General features: G+C 40.3%; 1 pseudogene; it reads right to left on the bottom strand.

Annotated features, from left to right (window-relative positions):
• Positions 1 to 1,789: 1,789 nt before the first annotated feature.
• On the bottom strand, positions 1,790 to 1,902 carry LOC115931149 (uncharacterized; annotated as a pseudogene).
• Positions 1,903 to 22,573: the final 20,671 nt, after the last annotated feature.

The following is a 22,573-nucleotide window of genomic DNA, read 5'->3' as shown; positions in this document are numbered from 1 at the left end:
GTGGCCATCCAAATAGCAGTGGGACGAGCCTGGCACAGACAAGAGTAAGTGTCAGGTCCAGAGTGGGGAGCACACTCGCTCTCTGCCACCCAGCACGAGCTACCTGTGGGGATTGGGCTTAGAAGCACCTAGTCTGCCTCTGCACCGTTTACTCAATATCACCTTTTACTTAATATTAATGCTCTCTGGTTTTCCACCTCCTCTCAGCAAGGAGAGGAAACAGCAATTTTCCACCAGCAAACATCAGTATTCAGGGATTTAACTACCCATGAGTTAGAACTCAACATGGGAGCAGGGAAACCTATTGGATTTAGAATGCATTTGCTCAGAAAGGGAGGGTATACACCTAGAGATGGTTCTAACGGGACATAAACAATAAAATCACAATTACGTGTTAGATTCCCCATAACCGCTGCCTGTAATTGATTTCCAAGTTTTTGTTTTTCCTTTTCTTTTCATCAGATGGGTAAGGGTAATGTGCCTGCCACATCATAACAAGGCTTGAGGGAGGCTTGAGATGGAATTATGTATACAGAAGCAGGAAGGAATCTCGGCCCTGGTACGCTCCTGTCTTCCCCATGTCCCCTGAGTACTCTGGGCTTATCCAACCTTTTAGTAATTATCACATGGGATTGCCATTCTCTCCTCTAGAGCAGGAGCTGTTCAAGAGCAGAGACCATGTGGAGTTTGTCTTGCTGACTGCAGCTTCTAGTTCATTAGCTGGTGCTTTGCACACACTTGGTAAGTGATGGTGAAATGCATGCATGCACACATGCCTGAGTTAATTCATCACCTCAACTCAGTCTATGCTTACTGAGCACCTAACACATGCAGGTATTCCTCTAGTTGCTTAGAACATGGCAATAAGAAAGACAGACAAAAATTCCTGGCCTCACAAAGGTTGTCTGATAGTAGGAAGCAGGAACAGACAGACAATAAATTAAATAAATAAGGAGACCAGGGTGGCTGTTGTGTATCACCTGAAGGTAAGACTAACAGGTGAGGGTGTCAGTCAACAGAGGGCACCCTGATGTGAGATGAAGTAAACCTTATTAGGACTTGGCCTTGACTCAGAGGACTAAAGAACTATCAGATATCTGTGAACACAGGATGGCATGATCTGACTCATACTTCTAAAGGATCAGGAAAACTCGACTTGGTTTTAGAACCAGGGGCCAAAGTGTCCATCCTGTTCAGTTATAAGCACCAAAAGAGAGATGCCCTTACTTGGGGGCAAGAATAAAAGAAGTAGAAACTTGAGGCTCCCTCTGTGAGCCACATGGAACAATACTCTAGATGGACTGGCTCTGGGGTGTACCTGCCACAGTGCTGCCATATCATCTGCCTCTTAGCTCACTTTTGAAGGTGAATGTCAAGGGTGAAGGGTGGTGGCCTAGAAGGTGAGCACTGCTCAATCTCGGCCTCAGTGAGGGAATTCCAAAGGCTGGGACTCTCCGTCGGGGTTTCCAGTAGTATGCAGAGACTCACAAAGCAGACTGAGCTCGGCGGGGTGCAAAGACTGCTCTGCAGAGTCTGTTCTCGGCAAACAGCCAGGCCCACCCCGGGAAGGAGCTCAGGGTCTGGAGGTGTCATCAGGTCACATTTATCCAAAGGGATAATTCTCATGGTCCTCTTGTTTCTCCCATCCAGCAAGCAAGGGATCCTTCCTTTTTATTTTCCTGTCCCTTTCACACCTGTCTTTCTCCATCAGATCGCAACAAGACCTTGAATTCACCCCATAACCACTGCCTGTAATTGATGTCCAAGTTTTTGTTTTTCCTTTTCTTTTCATCAGATGGGTAAGGGTAATGTGCCCGCCACATCATAACAAGGCTTGAGGGAGGCACATTTCACACATGAGTATGAAAACCCAATCATCACACTTAGGAACCACAAAAGGATGGAGGGGGACGGTTTTTTGGTTTTGTTCACTGTCTCTGCTGGTGAGACAGAAACCTCTATTCTGTCTCTCTGGCTTCCCTTAGAACCAGCAAGAATCCAAGTCCCAGTGCTCCTGCCTAACACCCTCTGGTAGGCATCTGCTGCTTTTGCCTGCCCAGCTGGATTTTCCTTTGCAAAGCACCATTCTACCTTAAGAGTCACTGAGGTTCAGGTAGGGCTGACCCCCCTCCTACCTTGAGACACAATGATGAGACCTGGCCAATCAGAATCACGGTGATCATTCAGGACACAAGCTAGGCCCATGCAGGTCAGTCCTGGGACATTTGCAGACATTACTAGGAAAGGGGTGCAGTTTGCGCTACTGGGATTGCTCCAGTGGTGAGGCAAAAGCCTGAGGCTACTGTTTTCAGCTTGGCCACAACCCAACGAAAGCCCATCAGTGAATACGGCCATTGCAAAAGAAAGCAGTTAAGGCATGAGGAGGGACAGCATCAAGGCCACCCCATTAGAGCCCCTAGACCCAGCCAAGCCTGAAGCCATCGCTGCCCTAGGCTTTTCAGGTACAGGAGTTGTATTAGTTCCCTTTTGCTGGCGTAAAAAATTACCACGATAACGGTAAGGATAGCCTAAAACAACACAAATGTATCCTCTTACAGTTCTGGAGGTCAGAAGTCCAAAATCAAGATGTTGGCAGGGCTGTGTTCCTTCTGAAAGCTCTAGGGCAAAAGCTGTTGCTTTGCCTTTTCCAGCTTCTAGAGGCCACCTACATTCTTCGGCTCGGGGCCCTTCCTAACACTGCTCCAACCTCTTGCTTCCATCCTCCTGTCTCCTACTTCTGTAACCAAACCTCCCTCTTTCCTTTATAAGGATCCTTTTGTTTATGTTGAGACCACCCAGATATTCCAGGATCATCTCTGCCACTTCAGGATCTTTGACTTAATCAGATCTACAAAGCCCCTTCTGCCATAAAAGGCAACATATTCATGGGTTTCAGGTATTAGGATGTGGATATTCATGGGTTCTGGGGATGAGGATGTGGATATTCATGGGTTCTGGGGATTAGGATGTGGACATTTTGCAGTGCCTTTATTCAGCTGACCACAGGAGTCCATGTCCTCCTTTTTTTTTTTTTTTTTTTAGAGCTACGTTAGGGTGGGAATCTGTCACTTACAATAGAGTCCATAATACGTATTCCTAAATCCACACCATCATCTTACCTCTGAAGAACAGACAAACCCTAGTATTCAGTTCATCCAATCAGAGTTATAATTTCCTTGTATCACACTTCAGTATTTTTAATTTTGGCCAGCAGTACAGAATAGAGGTTAGGAACACAGATTTTGGATTCAGAAAGCTTCGGTCTACATCCTGACCTTTCCACTTACGAGTTAAGCCTTTTAAGCTACAATCCTCCCGATCTGTCAAATGGAGATAATGAAAGCACCTGCCTCAGCTGGTGATCGTAAGAATTAAATGAGATAATGATGCACTGTGCTCACATTAGAAGGTCAATGCTCAATAAATAATGCTCTTTCCACTAAGATTGCAGACATGACTCCTTCCATCTGGTATTACACTGATTTCTTTTATACAATGTGTCTCAATTAATTGCTTCATTTTTATTTAGCTCCTTTAGAAGTGGCTCCAGACTCAGAGAATGTACCTTGTTGGATCTTCACACCAACACCTACATTTTAACGGTGTTGTTGCCAAGCGCTTTCACAGAACAGACAACAGAGACAACTTTTTGCAAGCTGGCCATGACTTCCTTCCTTTATTCTCTCTCTTTATTGCTGACATCGCTCTACCTCCAGCGCAACCCTACCCCATCTGTGAGGTCGGTATTTTTCAGCCACGCTAAGCAAAGACTTTTCTTCATCCCTGTGTAATTTTGTTCTTTCCCCAGCTTATTTAATAACTGTGGTTTTTTTTTCATGTTCTTACAGAAAGTGGGGTTGCTCCTCCCCTCTGTCAAATTCCACTTGCCACTTAATGCTCCAGTTTCACTCTGCAGAAATTATTTCGCCCTGGCACTCCCTGGGCATTGCTTTTGTGTGCAGGTGCCACTCTGGATGGAGTCAGGGCATGTGTTTAGAACTTGGCAGTGCTACCTCAACAACATAACAGGAAACAACAGGCAGCGGCTGCACGGAATGGTTCAAGTTTGGTGGCCGGCAAGGGGCAGTCATCTGTGACGTGTAACAAGTCATGCTGTGTGGTTCACGGAGGCTGATGTTTCAGCAGATTTTTATATCCCAGATGCAGGCTAACTGGAGGAAACAGGATAGGAACTTCCTAGAGACAGGTAAATTGATGCCAAGTTTCTACCTGGATACCTGCATACCTGCCCATCCCAGCATCAAACCCACCCACTCCTCCCTCTCCTCCCAGTGAGGAATTTATTTAACAGTTATCTCTACACATTTAAGGCTAATTTTAAAAAATTGTTCATACAATTGATTAAAATATACATGTGGAAGACATTTTTATTTTCACTCCCCCAGCTAGTATATACCCCATATTGCTGAAGTAGAGAGCAGGTATCCTGTCATCCCAGGGAAGGCATCAGACCTCTTCACAGCTTCAAGATGACATAAACCACTGCAGTAACTCCTTCCTGCTTTCCCATCAATTGGCCTAGAAGTGGGCACGCAACCAAACTCTGTCCACTGAGACACGGGGAGAAGCCTGCTGGGAAGCTTCCTCATGATAAGGAAACAATAGTGCCTCAGAAAGAAAGTCTTTTTGTTTCCCTGACTTTCTGCTTGGGATGCAGGACTTGATGCTTGAAGCTGTGACAACCATTGATCCCCATGAAGTAAAGGCCAAAAAATAATCTTAGAGATGGTGAATTCCCCTCCTACCTCCCTGAACTGTGAAACCAACTTCTTGTTATGGTATATATTTAAATACCTTTATTATTTAACCCACTATTACTTGGGTATTTTGTTACTGGCAGCTGCATGCATTCTAAATGATACACTACCTCTTTGTTTTCTAAAGAGACTATTAAACAAAATGTAACCCTCTCTATGCCTGCCTGAAAAACTGTATGTATAAACATGGTGGCAACATCAGGCTTCTTACTGAACAATTTTAATGAAGTCAAGTGTTAAGAAGTCCCCAGATGGTAGTTACAATCTTTGGATGTTCAGTTCTCCCATTAAGTTGATTGACCAAGGACTTTACCTCCCCTCAGCAGTCTATTAAGTGCATTGCTGGGTTCTCATCACCCAAAAATTGCAGTATGTGATGGTTCTCACTACCCAAATATTGCAGTACTTGTCTATCTCAGTCCCTTTTCCCCATCTTGGCCACATAGCAAGATGTCTTGACCACAGCTTGCTATGTAGAAATATACAGAAGGCAAGAAAAAAAATCCTAGAATTCCCAGCTGTGTAGTATGAGAAACCCCCAGCATGGAGCTGATTTCAAGAGGGTGTAAGAGGAATAGAATCAGGAACCACAACGCCTATGGACGTTGGTAATTAAATATGACAGCTTGATGACATAGATTCCAGTTTAGACTTGACCTAACAGGTGATGTTTTTACTGTGGCCTTGCATCTGATAAGGAAATTAGAAATCTCAACATAAAGTTGTCAAGGGACAAATTAAAAATATTACATTGGGTCATTGGTTAGTCTTCAGTAGACCTAAGGCCTAAACATTTTACAGCTTCCCTAGCTACAAAAGGCAAATGTACAGAAAGTGTGACATGCCTGATGATACCTAAGACTGAAAGAGCTAAAATTATTAAATTAACATCAGCTCACCAGCAAGGAAGTCTTATGAGAGTACAGGTAAAAATCAGATGTTCCATACAAAGGAAATTTCTGGAAACATGGCCATAGGCTCCCCAGTGCAAGTGCAGGTCAACCACCAAGAAACTGGTAGTCTATGTGTCAAAAGTTCTCATGAAGTGGAATTCATTCCTCTGATGATTTTACTAGCCCCAGGGGCTGAGCCCTCAATCTTAGAGGTTCTGAAAGCTGACTTTTCCAGCACACCAAGATCTACTCCTTTTCTTAGTTGTGGAATCACATTACTTGACCTCATGAGACTTGTTATAAAACTTCAGTATCAATTTTATTAACACAAAATGATAAATGACTGGCATAGAAACTTTTTGAAGTTCTCCCAATGAGTTGACTCTCTTCCCAGACCCTGACTTATAAGGAGGCCCAAACCTATTTTACCTGAAAGCTTAGTGGAATTATAAGGCATTGGACTTGTAGGAGCATCGCACAAGATAACCTAATGCAGCAAACACACTCTGAAGATGGCTTCACCAAGGGACCAAAGCCAACCGACCTTACTGTCTTCAACCAGCTCCAGGAGGGATGCCCTTGCCAATGGGTCCAGAATCCTCCAAGTTGGCTGGCAATGCCCCTTTCTCCTGGACAGAGTCTGGGTGGATATTGCCAAAAATTGCCTCCAAGATTCTCCTTTCACTTTGCTTTCATGAACAGATTAAAATTCCTTTGACCAACATGTTTTTCATTAGATATGCTTATTCATTTGATCTCAGATTGTTGAGGTGATTTGCAGCCTGGGAGCTATCTCTTCTCTTACAGTTGTTAAGATCCATTATATGTTAATTTTAAAACTTAAATCTCAGAGTATAATCCTATTATCACTGGACGCTTGGTGAATATCACACAAGAGCCACCAACTAGTTTCTATAAACTCTCTATTGGACCGTGAGTCCCACATTAGATCAGCAACATATGGGCAGCACGGTTCCATTCCTACCTGTTCATTTCAATCATTCATTCCTTCCTTCATTCATTTCTTTATTCGATAGATATTCATTGGTCGGCTCCTATATGCAGGCATTGTTCTAAGTACTAGACATACAGCAGGAAACCAACCAACCAACCAAACAAAACCTGTCCTAATGGAGCTCACATTCTCTCTGGAGGAGAAATACTTGTCATATGTCAGATGGCAAGGAATGATATGAGGAAAGCCAGGGAAGATAGACAGATTTCTAGGAATAAGTAAGGCATGGAGCATGCAATTATTAAAATGTGGCACTGGAAGTCCTCATTAAGAAGAGTTAGGGAGGTGTGCAAGTTATGAGATTATCTAAGGAAAGAACATTCCAGGCAAAGGCAGCAGTAAGCACGGGTGGAGCAGGGTGGACATGGGGAGAGAAGCAGGAGTTGAGGTCAGGGAGTTCATGGTAAGCTGAACTCATGGCCTATGCCTGTGTCTATACAATACCTGATACATGGATGAAAGAAAGTAAAAACATACCATTGATGGAATGTTCTCATCCCTCTGGTTCATGTAAACAGATAGAAAGACAAGGCATGGTTTAGCAGAAGGTATTACCACTACTATATACCTAACAACTTGTATTCAGAATATATTAAAAGCTCTAGAAATTCAATAAGAAAAGGGCAGGCAGTCTAATAAAGAAATGGCAATAGACTTGAACAAATACTTCGTAAAAAAGCATATCCAAACAGCCCCCAGAATCCTAAAAGGTGCTCAATCTCAATGTCATCAAGGAAATGCAAATTACAGCTACAATAAGTGTCAATTCACACTGACCAGAATGACTGAAATTAACAAGCTTGACAATACCAAGAGTGGAGGCTACTGAGAAAGAGAAAAGTCACCCCAAAAACGGGAAGCTAGGCTATAGTATTCTCCCATTGAACATATTTCCTGTTACACCAGACAATAAGACCCCTCCATAATCACATCTGAACACAGACAAAATTAAGAACACTGTTCAAGCTACAAAAGCAACCAAACACCCTGTATTTCAGCTATTATGGGTTGAATCCTATCCCTTCAAGAAATAAGTCAATGTCTTAATCACCAGTGCCTGTTCATGTGCCCTTATTTGAAAATAGGGTGTTTTCGCAGATGCAATCAAGTTAAGAGGAGGTCATTAGTGTGGGACCTAATCCAGTATGGCGCTTGTCCTTATAAGAAATTGACTAGGGATACAGACACAGACAGCACATCATAGGACAATAGGGGAAGAGATTGGAGCAATGCACCTACAAGCCAGGGAGAGCCAAGGATTGCCAGCCATCACTAGAAGCTAGGAGAAGGGCATGGAATAAATTCTCCTTCAGTGCTTCCAAAATGGAATTAGCCCTACCAACACCTCAATTTCAGACTTTTAGTCTGCAGAACTGCGAGAAAATAAACTAAATTTCTGCTGTTTTAAGCCACCCAGTTTGCAGTACTTTGCTACAGCAGCCACAGGAAATTAATATGTTGGCTTATGTAAGTCAATGCTACTTCTCTTCAAATTCCAGTTTAGCCTCATTCCATTCTTCCTGCTTTCTGGATAAAAATGATTAAGCCTTCCAGTCACAGAATTAACCTGGCTTCCTGACAGTATCCAAGTAAGATCAAAGCCCAGTTTCCTTGAACCCTCCCAAAACCACCTAACAGAAGCCCAAATCTCCTAATTCTTCCCAACACCCTTTTCTTGAGACATCTCACCATCCCCTTCGTGTGTGCTCTCCCTTGTTGAAATGAATTAATGAACCTAAATTTCTTCATTTTCCACTACAAGTGTATTCCTAGTGGTCTTCCAATGTGGAGCATTGACAATATGAATTGGCATAACTACTTCAAAAACTACTTGGCAATATCTACCCACATTGAAAATGTGCATGGCCAGTGAACCAAAAATCCTACTCCTAGACATAAGCCCAAAAAACGCATGCCTATGTATCCCAATAAACATGTATAAAAATGTTCTTTTTCTTTAATTTTTTTATTTCCATAGCTTTTTGGGGAACAGGTGGTATTTGGTTACATGAGTAAGTTCTTTAGTGGTGATTTGTGAGATTTTGGTGCACCCATCACCTGAGTAGTATACACTGAACCCACTTTTTAATCTTTTATCCCTCACACACTACACACCCTTTCCCTCTGGGTCCCCAAAGTCCATTGTATCATCCTTATGCCTCTGCCTCCTCATAGACTAGCCCCCACTTATAAGTAAGAACACATGATGTTTGGTTTTCCATCTCTGAGTTAACTCCACTTGGACTTGGAATAATAGTCTCCAATCCCATCCAGGTGCTGCAAATGCCATTAATTCATTCCTTTTTATGGGTAAGTAATATTCCATTATATATATATATAATGTGGTGTATATATATGTATATATATAATGTGGTATATATATATATATATATCGCAGTTTCTTTATACACTCATTGATATTTGGGCTAGATCCACATTTTTGCAATCTTGAATTGTGCTGCTATAAACATGTGTGTGCAAGTATCTTTTTCTTATAATGACTTCTTTTCCTCTGGGTAGATACCCAGTAGTGGAATTGCTGGATCAAATGGTAGTCCTACTTTTAGTTTTTTAAGGAATCTCCACACTGTTTTCCATAGTGGTTGTACTAGTTTACATTCCTACCAGCAGTGTAGAAGTGTTCCCTTTTCACTGCATCCACAGCATCTATTATTTTTTGATTTTTTGATGATGGCCATTCTTCTGGGAATAAGGTGGTATCACATTGTGGTTTTTAACCTGCACGTCCCTGATCATTAGTGATGTTGAGCATTTTTTCATATGTTTGTTGTTCATTTGTATATCTTCTTTTAAGAGTTGTCTATTCAGGTCATTAGCTCACTTTTTGATGGGACTGTTTAGCAAGAAACAAAAATGTTCATAGTGGCATATTCAGGTAGAAAAAAAGCCCTTTAAACAACCCAAATGTCCATCAATAGAATGAATGAGTAAATTGTGGTGTATCATCAAATAGAATTCTATACAGCAATAAAAAGGAATGAATTACTGCTATAATAAATTATATAAATAAGTTTCAAAAAATGATGTTACCTTTTTAAAAAGCTTGACATGAAAGAATATATACTGTATGGGTCCATTTATATTAAGTCCAAAAACAAGCAAAATTGATGAATGAAGTAGAAGTCAAAATTGTAGTGAACTGGGGGAAACAAAAGTCAGGGCTACTGGAAAGCTAGTAACGGTTTATTTCTTGATCTGAGTGGTCATTACATGGGTGCATTTAATATGTGATAATTTATCCAGCTGTACACTTAGAAATTATGCAATTGTCAAGATGTATATTAACTTCAATTTATAAGGTTAGTTTTAAAATTACTTATCCTTGGTTATTATTTATAATGAGATAAACTGAAATATCTTATAATGCATTAACTTAACAGAATTTATTGAGCACCTACTATGTACAAGGCACCATAAAATAAAAAATAAAACAGCTAATGTGCAGTATATCATATTTTACATTTAATTTCCTATCCGTATGAGAAAGGTACTATTTTTATTATGCCAATTTTTCAGAGAAGGAAACTGGAGAAAAAAACAGATTAAGGACTTGCCTGAGGTCACACAATAGGAGGCAGGGCTGAGGTTTATAACCAGATTCCCTTCATAGAGCTTTTCTGTACAGTCAAATGGAAGGGAGCACATAAAGATAAACGCACAGCAGATGAAGCAGAGAAGGAAAAAAGGACAAGAAGGAAATGACAGAAATTCTCAGAGGCAGCCTCAGCATCCTGTGAGTTAATGTATATTGCATGTGGAAGAAAATATTAAAATGATATATTTGATTTCCCAAAAAGATATGCTGAAACACACTGCATTGATAACCAATAAATTTCAATATGTTTCATAAAAAGTTGATGTGGTTATACGCTATATATTCTCATTTCGAAATTTATGGCTAAATCATTTGACAGTTTAAAACTGCATGGATAGATCACAATTCTGTTAAAGTTGCAAAAAAGTATCTATTTAAAAAATTAATTTTCTTTGGATAATCTTTTCCTTTCTGGCTTGGGTGGGGTGGGGTGTGGAGGGTAATCACCTTCCAGGATTTTGTTTTAGCCACAGGACTTGTCCACTTAGAGATCTCCCCTGTCTGTACTTCTCCTCCATCTCTCTTACACATGTATTGGAGTCCAGGAGGCCTTGATTCACATTACAGCCCCACTTCAGCTAGGTGGCAAGCTAGGCAGGAAATTAGGGGGGAAAATCACCATGGAACTATACTTCAGTGGTCAAGAGCTGAAGCTCAGGAGACCATGAGTCTGGTTATAAATCTCTGCTCTGCCACCGATTGTGTGACCTCAGGCAAGTCCTTAATCTGTTCTGTCTCCAGTTTCCTTCTCTGAAAAATGCGCATAATGAAAATAACACATTTCTCATAGGGTTATGCAGTTAAATGTAGAAAAAAAATGAAACGTGCAGCACACTGCTCAGCACATCGTAGGGTCTTTCCCTTTCCCATTCCTATGCTACCCTCTGCTGTCTGAGATTATACTCCCTTCTCTCATTTCCAAGCCTCTATTCATGGCATCTAGAGGCAAGCAAATTCTTCTCCCAACATTGCAATGGAAACATCACCCCTGTTGGGCAGGCATCATTCATTTGCAGATAACAGAATCCTAAGTCATAATGGTTTGAGCAGAAAGGATATTTAGTGACTCTTGTTACTGTTAAGCCCAAAAGGAAAGGCCAGGATCAAGGGACTCAACAATGTCATCAGTATAATATCTCTCTGTTTCTGCATGCTTCTGTCTCTCTGTAACTATGTGTGTGTCTATCAGCCTCATTTCTTGGACATACTCTCCATGTTATGTCAAGGATGGCCATTACCAACTCTATGCATACCAGTGTACCAATACTAAAGAAAAGACAATGACTCTTTTCTAATAGTTTTCAACAAGACTTTCAGGAGTGAATCCCATTGAACCACTTGGGTCACATGCCTATGCATGAACTTATCACCATGACAAAGAGGATGGATTGGTCCTTGGAGCTGAGGTGGTGGATTCAACCCTACCCATAACATGCATAAAGATTACAGCAGAAGTGGTCCCCACAAAGGAAACTAAAATTACTACACCGCCTCCACCAGGTAACTTTCCTAAGAAACAACACCATTCTCCAGTGCATTCCCCAAAGCCATTCCTGTCATGGAAAGGTTTCAAGGAAGAATTCACACTGATCAAGTGGAATCACAGAGTTTAGGATGACAGAACTGGGAAGTCCATATGCGTAACCCCTCATCTCACAGATGAGAAAACTGAGCCTCAGAGAGGGGACGGGGCTCACCTGAGACCATCTAGTTGATTAGTGACAGAGGAGGGAGAAAAACAAAATGTGGGGTACCTGGTCCAGGGTGGTGTTGTCTCAGTTTTAATTTTTCCCATGTTCAAGTGTATGTGGCTAATATTTGCCTGTGTCACCTCTTTTAGAAGAGCATTCCTTTTTCTTCTTCTCTTTTTGAGGCAGCATCTCATTTGGTTGCGCAGGCTGGAGTCAAGGGGCGTGATCGTGGTTCACTGCAGCCTTGACCTCCCAGGCACAAGCAATCCTCCCAGCTCAGCTTCCTGAGTAGCTGCTACTACAGGCATGTGCCGCCATATCTGGCTAATTATTTTATTTTTTATTTTGTAAAGATGAAGTCTCCCTTATGTTGCCCAAGCTGGTCTTGAACTCCTGGGCTCAAGTGATCCTCCTGCCTCAGTCTCCCAAAGCTTTGGGATTACAGGAATGAGCCACTGCTCTTGATCTAGAAGACTATATCTTAATACAAACAAAAACTACAGGTGATGCTCAACAGCCACATACGGTTGAATATTCCTTGCATAGCTGCCACCAGGGATGAAGAACATCCCCTGGAATCCTAATACATACACCCTACTGCCCCAGGTAAAGGACTCATTGTACCCACTAAGGATTAGGACAAGGGAGAAAGGAGACTTCAGTGAAGTCAGTCAGTTACTACTATTTTCTAAAAGAAGAGCAAAATGATCTCTCTTTGGGAACATCATGAGGATACCAATGGTGGCAGTCCAGGGGAATCTCTGAACTTCTCATTCTCTGCCCTATGTGACCAATGGCATCGTGAAGGTCCCTGAAATAGAAAGGGATGTCAATTTCATATTCAGCTAGGCTTAGGATGAGATGGACTTTAGGAAAACTGCAAGTTAGAGTTCATTCACATTTAACTTATATGATTTCCACTATGTATACTCAACAGAGAGAGAGAGAGAGACAGAAAAAAAATAAGCAGCATGGATGATTCTGCAGTTTTTCACTAAATGAAGGCCTGCTCCAGATTGGCTGTGAGAGGAGAGGTATAAATCTGCAAGCAACACCTTCACTGGGAGACCAACCCAAGACAACACAAGTGAATTTAAAGCTGGGAGGAAAACTGCCTGGGTTAGACACAGCAAGAAATATGATGGCTAGTCTCCAAAGGAATTTGCAGGTAATTCTGCATACGTAAGCTATTAGGCTGGTGCAAAATTAATTACTTTGCCTGTACTTTTAATGGCAAAAAATGCAACTGCTTTTGCACCAACCTGATATTCACTCTAAGTGCTAACTTTGGAAGCTCCAAGTAAGATGTTTGAAATAAGGAGCACAGACAAAATGTCACAAGCAGCACTATTAGCTGACACTAACCATAGCTAACACTTGCATAGCATTGTTCTAAGCAGTTTTCACACTATTAACTTATTTAATCTTCAAAACAACCCTAAGAAGTCAGATGGCAGATGTTTTCATGAGCCTCAGTTTTTAGATATCCAATGTCACACAGTTAACAAGTGGTAGAAACTGCAGTATTCAGATATAAATGTGTGCTTTTTTCCCCTTACTTCAAGTTATGTTTCCCTTGCCAAGCTCAGAAAAGACGCCATGTCTTTGTGTGTTGTTGCCTCAGGTGTGTTTCTGTGACCCAGAGCTGAAAGCAAACTTGCCAGGCAGAGGAAATAAAGTCCTTCCTAGCTATTTGTTTCTCAAAAGCCTTGCTTCTCTGAAGGATGTTATGGTGGATTATATTGGACAGGGAGAAGAAGTGAATGCTTTTTGGATTTTTACAAGCAATTTAAACTAACGCGATGCTATGGACTGAATGGTTTTGTACCCCCCAAATTCATGTATTGAAATCCTAACCTACAACATGATGGTATTAGAAAGTGGGGCCTCGGAGGTAATTAGGTCAGGAAATGGAATCCTTATGAATGGAATTAGTGCCCTTATTAAAAGACATGAGAGAGCTTGCTTTTCCCTCCCTGCTCTCCACCATGTGAGAACATGAAAAAGACGAGAAGACCGCAATCTGCAAACCAGACAGAAGGTCCTTGCCAGATACCTAATCTGCCAAGATCTTGATCTTATACTTCCCAGATTAAACCAAAAAATAAAACTCCCAGGCCCCCATTCCACCCCCAACAACCATCTGAATGAATCCTCTCCTCAGCCAGGGCTTCCTAAAATTTAACCTGAAAGAGGTTCAGGCCATGATGGGAAGTGGGGGTTGGACATGCCTCATTATACTCCACCAGCATTAACATCAATACAAACCTAAAGCCTGATAAGAAACATGTGTACTCTATCCTCTCTGAAGCCTGCTACTTGGAGGCTTCCTCTGCATGATAAAACCTAGGTCTCCACAACCCCTTCTCGAAATCCAGACATTCCTCCCACCTTGAGTTGTCCTGCCCTTCCAGATTGAACCAGTGTAAATCTTCCATGTATTGATTGATGTACTCTGTCTCTCTAAAAGGTATAAAAGCAAGCTGTACACTAGCCACCTTGGGCACATGTTGCCAGGACCTCCTGAGGCTGTGTCACTGGCATGTCCTTAACCTTGGCAAAATTAACTTTCTAAATTGACTGAGTCTTGTCTCAGAAATTTGGGGTGCACACCAGACTCCAGAACTATTACAGATAACTGTCTGTTGTTTAAGCCACCCTCTCTATGGTGTTCTGTTATAGCAGCCTGAATTACTAAGACAGGGAAGGGAGATATTTATCCAACAAGACAACAAGGATGAAGTCCTCTGGGGTTCCCACAAACGAAGGCTGGTCTATGCCTGGTTGTCAGTGGCTGGGGTGGGAGTTAAGCAGTTAGTGATTTATCCCTGAGAGCCACAGTACCACACTCAAACTCGGCACAGAATCCTCCAGGTTTGGCCTTCATGGGAACAGCAAGGTTGGGACAATAAGCCTATAATTGGTAACCTGTCCAGACCAGAGCCAAGTCAAGCCTTCCCTGAAAATGCCGTGCTGCAAAGACATCATGAGCTTTTGCCTGACACTGTGGGGTTGGATTGGTAGTGGAAGAAGCCCAGGTAAAGACAGATATTGAATTTTCTGCTATTTCATATTAAACTTGATTTAAAGAAGGAAAAGAATGTGGCATTTCTTGCCCTGTGGTCTCGCAGAATAAAATGCAACACTGTTACATAGATAAGAGCAAATTCCTGAGAGGGATGAGGAGAGTTGACCTTGGTAAGGAAGCAGGGGAGTGAAGGTCCTGGGGAGGTGAAAGAGGTAATGAAACAAATTAGGCCTCAACGCAGATAACATTCCTGAACAAGGCAAGATAAGGGAACAAAGGGATATCCTTGGCTGACTACAGATAGGAGAACAAAGAAGAGACCACTGTGAGTGGCCTCCAGAGAGGGTGATGGGCAGTGGGGGACAAAGGGGGCTGCATGACGGTCGGGAGGGAGGAGGAAACTTGGAGGAAAAGAGCCTAAGTCTGTATAATCAGCTGAATAATGAGTGTGCTGTTTTAAACCAGCCTGCTTGGTGTGGCTTTTCCCCTTAACACTGGCACACTGATAGAAAAGACAAGACTGAATTAAAATGAGAAGTATGGATTCCTGAACCCATTCAACACCATGGTGGCCTCATCACTCTGCGAGTGACTCTAGGGGGCAAGATCATGTGTGACATATACTTGGCATCGTAATGTGCATGACACATGCCGAGGTGGAGGGTGAGTGAGGCAGAGCTGCCTGGCAGGGAAGCCACTGGGCTCAGTCAAAATGCTAGAAGCACAGACCCTGGACCCAGTGGACACAGCACATCCCACTCTGGTTTCATCAGGGTTCCTCAGAGGGGGCCAGTTTGGAGATCAGAAAAGAATGTGGAGACTCCACACTGAGTCTAGTCCTAAAGTTAACTGGCAGGAGAAACAGGCAAACCACAGGGGATGGAAGAGAGAAGGTAACAGAGACCAGAATGTTCATGAAATTGGTGGAGAAGGAGACAGGAAGGGAGCTGGCCCTCAGAGAACCCCGTAGCGCCCAGAGCTGGTATAGGATCCACTACAAACTGGATGTTGTGGATAATATCACTGAACGCTAACGTTTCCCAGCTGTGTATTGTTGGAGACAGGGGGTGGTGCTGGTGGTGGTAGGGGTAGTGAGCGGCACCAGTAAGCGTGGGCTCAGAATCTGTGTTCTTGAATTCCAATCCCCGCTCTACCACCCACAACCTGCCTGTGAAACACTAGATAAGTGAGTTAACTCCCACCTACCTCGCTTATCTCATCTGTGAATGAAACGAATACTGCCTACTTCATAAAGTTACTATAAACACTGATTAATTAATTCAGGTAATGCTCTTCATGTACAGGATAACGATACGTCCCATTTTATCTAGGACAGTTTGGTTTATGCCTGTTACATGGTATAATTATTAGTGGAGCTTTCTCCTTTTACTCTCAGAAGTGTCTTGATTTGGCCTCTGCTGCTGGCCAAGATGGAGTTAGCATGAAATAGAATTAGCATTTCCTTCCTGAAACAAATTTTTTTAAAGAAACAATATATATATAATGATTCTCAAGCTATTGGACATCAGAAAAGATAAGACAGTGGTCCCTGAAAGATGCGAAACAAAAAGAGGTGATTCTACCAACTGCCCTATCTTACCATGTAGAGAAAGTAGATGTCTAAGTCATGGTGTAAAGAAGAGAAAGAAGAGAGAAGGAGGCCGGGCATGGTGGCTCACACCTGTAATCCTAGTACTTTGGAAAGCTGATGCAGGTGGATCACCTGATGTCAGGAGTTCAAGACCAGCCTGGTCAACATGGTGAAACCTTGTCTCTACTAAAATTACAAAAAATTAGTCGGGCGTGGTGGTGGGTGCCTGTAATCCCAGCTACTTGGGAGGCTGAGGCAGGAGAATCGCTTGAACCTGGGAGGCAGAGGTTGCAGTGAGCCGAGATTGCACCATTGCACTCCAGCCTGGGCAACAAGAGTGAAACTCTGTCTTAAAAAAAAAAAAAAAAAAAAAAAAAAATGAGAGAAGGATCTCGAAGTCTAGGAACGCCAAGGGCCAAGGTAGCTAAAATTTTCAAGGCTGAGTTCCAGAGAAAAGGATGCACAGAAAGAGAAGTCAGGAGACCTTTAGAGGGTCCAACTTAAGTACTGATCAATGTGTGCCTGTGAAGAAACTTACCCAAGCACGAGGAAAGAGCCACCCCAAAAGATCAGATGAACACCACCCTCTAACAGCGGATTTTCCCAACAGCTAGAATGAAAACTTCTCAATTGATGGGGCATTGATGAGAGTATTAAAGAGAGTCTTGCTTCAGTAATAAGGAAGAATTAACCCTAGATTAAATGCTGCTTTGGTCCCACCTAACAAAATACAAAAGCAAGACCTACATGGATTAAACTGTTTCCTAGTAATTTAACTTTGTTTCAGAAAAGCTGTCAAGAATACTTATAGAAATACCAAAAACAACCAACCTAGAATTAATGATTTTTAAATGTCTTTTTAAAACAAAGGCAAAATTAAGATGTTTACAAAACACAAAATCTGAAAGAATTATCACCAACAAAACTGTAATACAAAGAATATTAAGATTCTTAGAGCAGAAGAAAAATTATTCCAGATATAGACTTAGATTGAGAAAAAGGAATGAAGCATCAGAAACTGTAACTGCCTAGGTAAATACAATAATTTTTTTCTGATTATTTTCTTATTAAATACTTATAAAAGATATCAACTGCTATATATATATGTGTGTGTGTGTGTGTAAAATTATGAACTTAATTATAAACCCTAAAGTAACCACTAAAATAACTCAACAAAGAGTTATAGCTAATAAACCAACTAAAGAGAAAAAAATGGAATTATAAAAAATACTCCAAAAAAAGGCAGAAAAAGACAAAGGGAATAAAAAAGAACAGATGGGACAATAAAAAATAAGTACTATGATGTAGATTTAAGCCCACTAAAGATGTCAATAATTACATTAAATGTAAATAGCCCAAATTCCTCAATTAAAAATCCCAAATTATCAGATTAGATAAAAAAGTAATACCTAGTTGTATACTGCCTATAAGAAATTCATTTTCAATACAAAGACACAGATTAAAAGTAAAAGGGTGAAAAGATGTATATCATGCTAATACTAACCAAAATAAAGCTGAAGATGCTATATTAGTATCAGATGAAGTTATATTTCAGGAATTAAAATTACCCAAGTTAAAGATAATCATTTCATAATGATAGAGAGGTCAAGGCATCAAGAGTACAAAACAATTCTAAGTATTTATGCACCTAAACACAAAGCTTCAAAATACATAAATTGGAAACTTATAGAATTGTAGAGAAATAGAAAAATTGGCATTTTTGTCAAATTTTAACATTCTGTCAATAATTGATAGACTGTCTAGATAGAAAATTAGTAAGAACATAGAAGACTTATACAATGCTATCAACCAACTTAACCTATTTGACCTTTCTAGAACACTCATCGACAACAGAAAATACATTCTTTTCAAGTGCACATGGAACATTTACCAAGAAAAAGCATGTTATAAGCCATAAAACAAGCATCAATAAATATATAACAATTCAAGTCTTACAAAGTATGTTCTCTGACCACAGTAGGATTAAATTACAAATCAATAATAGAAAGCCGTCTAGAAAATTCTTCAAATACTTGAAATGTACGTAACACACTTCTAAAGAATTCATGAATCAAATAAGAAATTAAAAAGTCTTTTAAATTGAATAAAAATGAAAACACAATATATCATCAAAATTTGTTTAACGCGGCTGGGCAAGGTGGTTCACGCCTGTAATCCCAGCACTTTGGGAGACTGAGTCGGGGGGATCACTTGAGGTCAGGAGATGGAAACCAGCCTGGCTAACATAGTGAAACCCCGTCTCTACTAAAAATTCAAAAATTATCCATGCATGGTGGTGTGCCCATATAATCCCAGCTACTCAGGAGGCTGAGGCAGGAGAATCACCTGAACCCAGGAGGTGGAGGTTGCAGTGAGCCAAGACTGTGCCACTGCATTCTAGCTTGGGCAACAGAGGGAGACCCCATCTCAAAAAAAAAAAAAAAGTGTTGAATGTGGCTAAAGCAGTGCTTGTAGAAAAATTAAAAATGTATAGCAATAAAATGCTTATATAAAAAAAGAAAGTTTTCAAATCAATTACCTCATCTTCCACCATAAGAAATTAGAAAAAGAAGAGCAAATGAAACCTAAAGTAAGCAGAAGAGAAGAAATAATAAACATCAGCATTTTAATTATTAATAAATCCATTTATAATTACTAATTGAATAAACTATAAAACAGAAAACAACAGAGAAAAACAATAAAACCAAAACCAGTTTCTTGTGAAGATTAATAACATTGATAAGTTTGTAGCCACTGATCAAGACAAAAAAAAGGAAAAAGAAAACACAAATTTCCAATATTAGGAATAAAATAAGTAACATCACGGAAGAGCTAAATATAATCAAAGGATAGTAAAGAAATATTATGAACAATTCTATGTCAATAAATTTGATAACAGATGAAATAAGCGAATGACTTAAGTGACACAAAATATCAAAGTTTACACAAGAAGAGCTAGATTACCCAAATAACCCTAAATAAATTAAATAAATTTGTTGTGAAAACTACCACAAAGAAAACTTCGAGTTCAGATGACTTCACTGAAAGACTCCACCAAATATTGAAGGCAATAATAGTATAAATTCTAGACAAACTCTTCCAGAGAACTGAAGAAAGGAAAATATTTTTCAACTCACTCTATGAGGCCCATTACTCTGATGAGATTCAAACAGAGAGAAAAGAGAGATTACAAAAAGAAAACTCCAAAACAAAAACCTATAGGCAATATCCCAAAGCATAACAACGTGAGCAAATCGAATCCAACAATGTGTAAGTACCTCATGACTAGACAAGGCTTATCCCAGGAAAAAAAGTTTAGTTTAATTTTCAAAAATCAGTTAAAGGTATTCATGATATTAATAGATCTTGAAAGAAAAATTACAAAAGCATTCAACGAAATCCAACATTCATTTCTGATTTAAAACAAACAAACAAAAAAAAACCTCTCAGTAAACTAAGAATAAAAGAGAACTCTTCAGCCAGATAAAGGACACCTATAAAATCACATAGCTTACTTACATCATTCTTTTATTTTTGTAAATTATTTTATTTCTTCCTTGATGATTTAGAGGGACTATCTTCAAACCAGCACAAATATTTCATACATAATACCTGGCCATTTTCTAACCAGTTGAGTAATTTGTTGCAAAATAAGCTACCTCACGTCTTTCAGCAAGGAATACATTACATTTGAATAGTAAAGACATCACATAATGAATTAGGACACAGTTACAATTTGCTTTAAATATTGCTTTGGGGGAGAGGACACCACACTTCTACTCAATGAAGAGAAACATTTCTATAGTCCAGAGGTCTTTTATTTTTTTAACACCTAATATGCCATGAATTCACAGGGAATAGGTTCCAGCAGCTCAGGCTCTTTCCCATTGGTTCTCACAAAGCGTGCTTCTCTGAGTGGAGAGGTTGAAGCTTCAGTTGAACCCAGGTACCTTTCTCTTTGGCTTCTTTCTCTTTCTGATCATTTTCCTTCACGTGTTTCAGGAAGCTATCTCAGCTCTTAGAGTGTTTAATGTGCTCAATATGCACATTAATTATCTTGGCAAGAATCTTGCCCTTGTTTGTTTACAACAATGCCAACAGCGTGCTGGGGAACACTGTAGACTCTCCCAGTCTAGCCATGGTAACACTTGTGGGGTTTTTTACAGCAATGCCAACAGCATGCTGGGGAACACTGTAGACTCTCCCAGTCTAGCCATGGTAACACTTGTGGGGCATTCCTTTTTGAAGAGTACCCATTCCCTTGATGTCTACGATATCACCTTCCTTATAGATTCACATATACGTGGCCAAAGGAACAACTGTATGTTTTCTAAAAGGCCAGAGAATATGTATCGGGTGCCTCTCCTCTTTCTCTTTGTGTTTGTCATTTTGGCGAATTACTGGAAGATAGCAGTTCCAGCCGAAAGCTCTTACATCATTCTTAATGGTGAAAGATTAAATATTATTTTACTCCTACATCAGGAATGAGACAAGAATGCTCATTCGCACCAATTCTATTAAACACTGTCTAAGAGGTTCCAGCCAGTGAAATAAGGCAAAAATAAAATCTCTCCAGATTGAAGTAGAGCTATCATTATTCACCATTACCATCATCATCTATGTGGAAAAAGAAGCCCAGTGTAATTGACAAATCAATATCTACCTCCACACATAAAAATTAACACAAAATGGAACATTTGTGAAAAACCTAAAATCTTAAAACATTTAGAGAAAAAACAAAGAAGAAAACATGTGATTATGGGCTAGGCAAGTATTTCTCCGAAGAAACATAGAAACCATGCACTATAAAAATTAAAAATTAATCAACTGAATTTTATAAACTTTAAATTTTTAGTCTTCAAAGACACTGAACAGCATGAAAAGACAAGCCACAGACTGGGAGAAAACAGTTGCCATCACATATCTGATAAAGGACTTGTATCAAAAATATCTAAAGAACTCTGAAAACTCAGTAAGAAACAACCCACTTAAAAAAAGATGAGCAAAAATTTTGAACAGAAACTTCACTAAAGAAGATATATAGATGGCAAATAAAGACTTGAAAATATATTCAACATCATTAATCATTAGGGAAATGCAAAATTAAAGCCATGATATCACACTACATGTAATTACTAATAATATTTAAAATTATAAAGGCTCACCATACAAAGTGTCAATGAAGATGTGCAGGAATTAATATGCTTTTATATGCCATTTATGAGAATATTAAATGGTACAACCGCTTTGGAAAAAATTGGCAGTTTCTTAAAAATTAAAGCTACACCAACAATATGATCTAGTTATTCTACTCCTAGGTATTTACCAAGAGAAATGAAAGCATACGTTCATACAAAGACTTGTACATTAATGATCATAGCAGCTTTGTTGGTAATATTTAAAAAGTGAAAACAACTCAAATGCCCATGAACAGGTGAATGGATGAATTAACTGTGGCATATCCATGCTATGGAATACTACTCAGCAATATAAAGGAATGAACTACTCATACACACAACATGTGTGTATCAATAAGTAAGAAAGAAAGAAAGACAATTCTAGAAAATGCAAACTAATCCATAGTGACAGAAAGCAGGTCAAGCGTGGTGGCTTATGCTGGTAATCCCAGCATTTTGGGAGGACCAGCCGGGCAGATCACCTGAGGTCAGGAGTTCAACACCAGCTTGGCCAACATGGAAAAACCCCTTCTCTACTAAAAATACAAAAATTAGCTGGCATGGTGGCATGCGCTTGTAATCCCGGCTACTTGGGAGGCTGATGGAGGAGAATTGCTTGAACCCAGGAGGCAGAGACTGCATTGAGCAAAGATCGCAGGAGCAAGATTCTGTCAGAAGAGGAGAGGAAAGGGGAGGGGAGAGCAGGGGAGGGGAGGGGAGGGGAGGGGAGGGGAGGGGAGGGGAGGGGCGGAAAGGAAAGAAAAGAAAAGAAGAAAAGAAGCAT

This window comes from Gorilla gorilla, chromosome 18, assembly GCF_029281585.2.
Source record: "Gorilla gorilla gorilla isolate KB3781 chromosome 18, NHGRI_mGorGor1-v2.1_pri, whole genome shotgun sequence".
Lineage (NCBI taxonomy): Eukaryota > Metazoa > Chordata > Mammalia > Primates > Hominidae > Gorilla > Gorilla gorilla.
The sequence above is the reverse complement of the archived record's forward strand: the minus strand, read 5'-3'. Positions and strand labels throughout refer to the sequence as shown.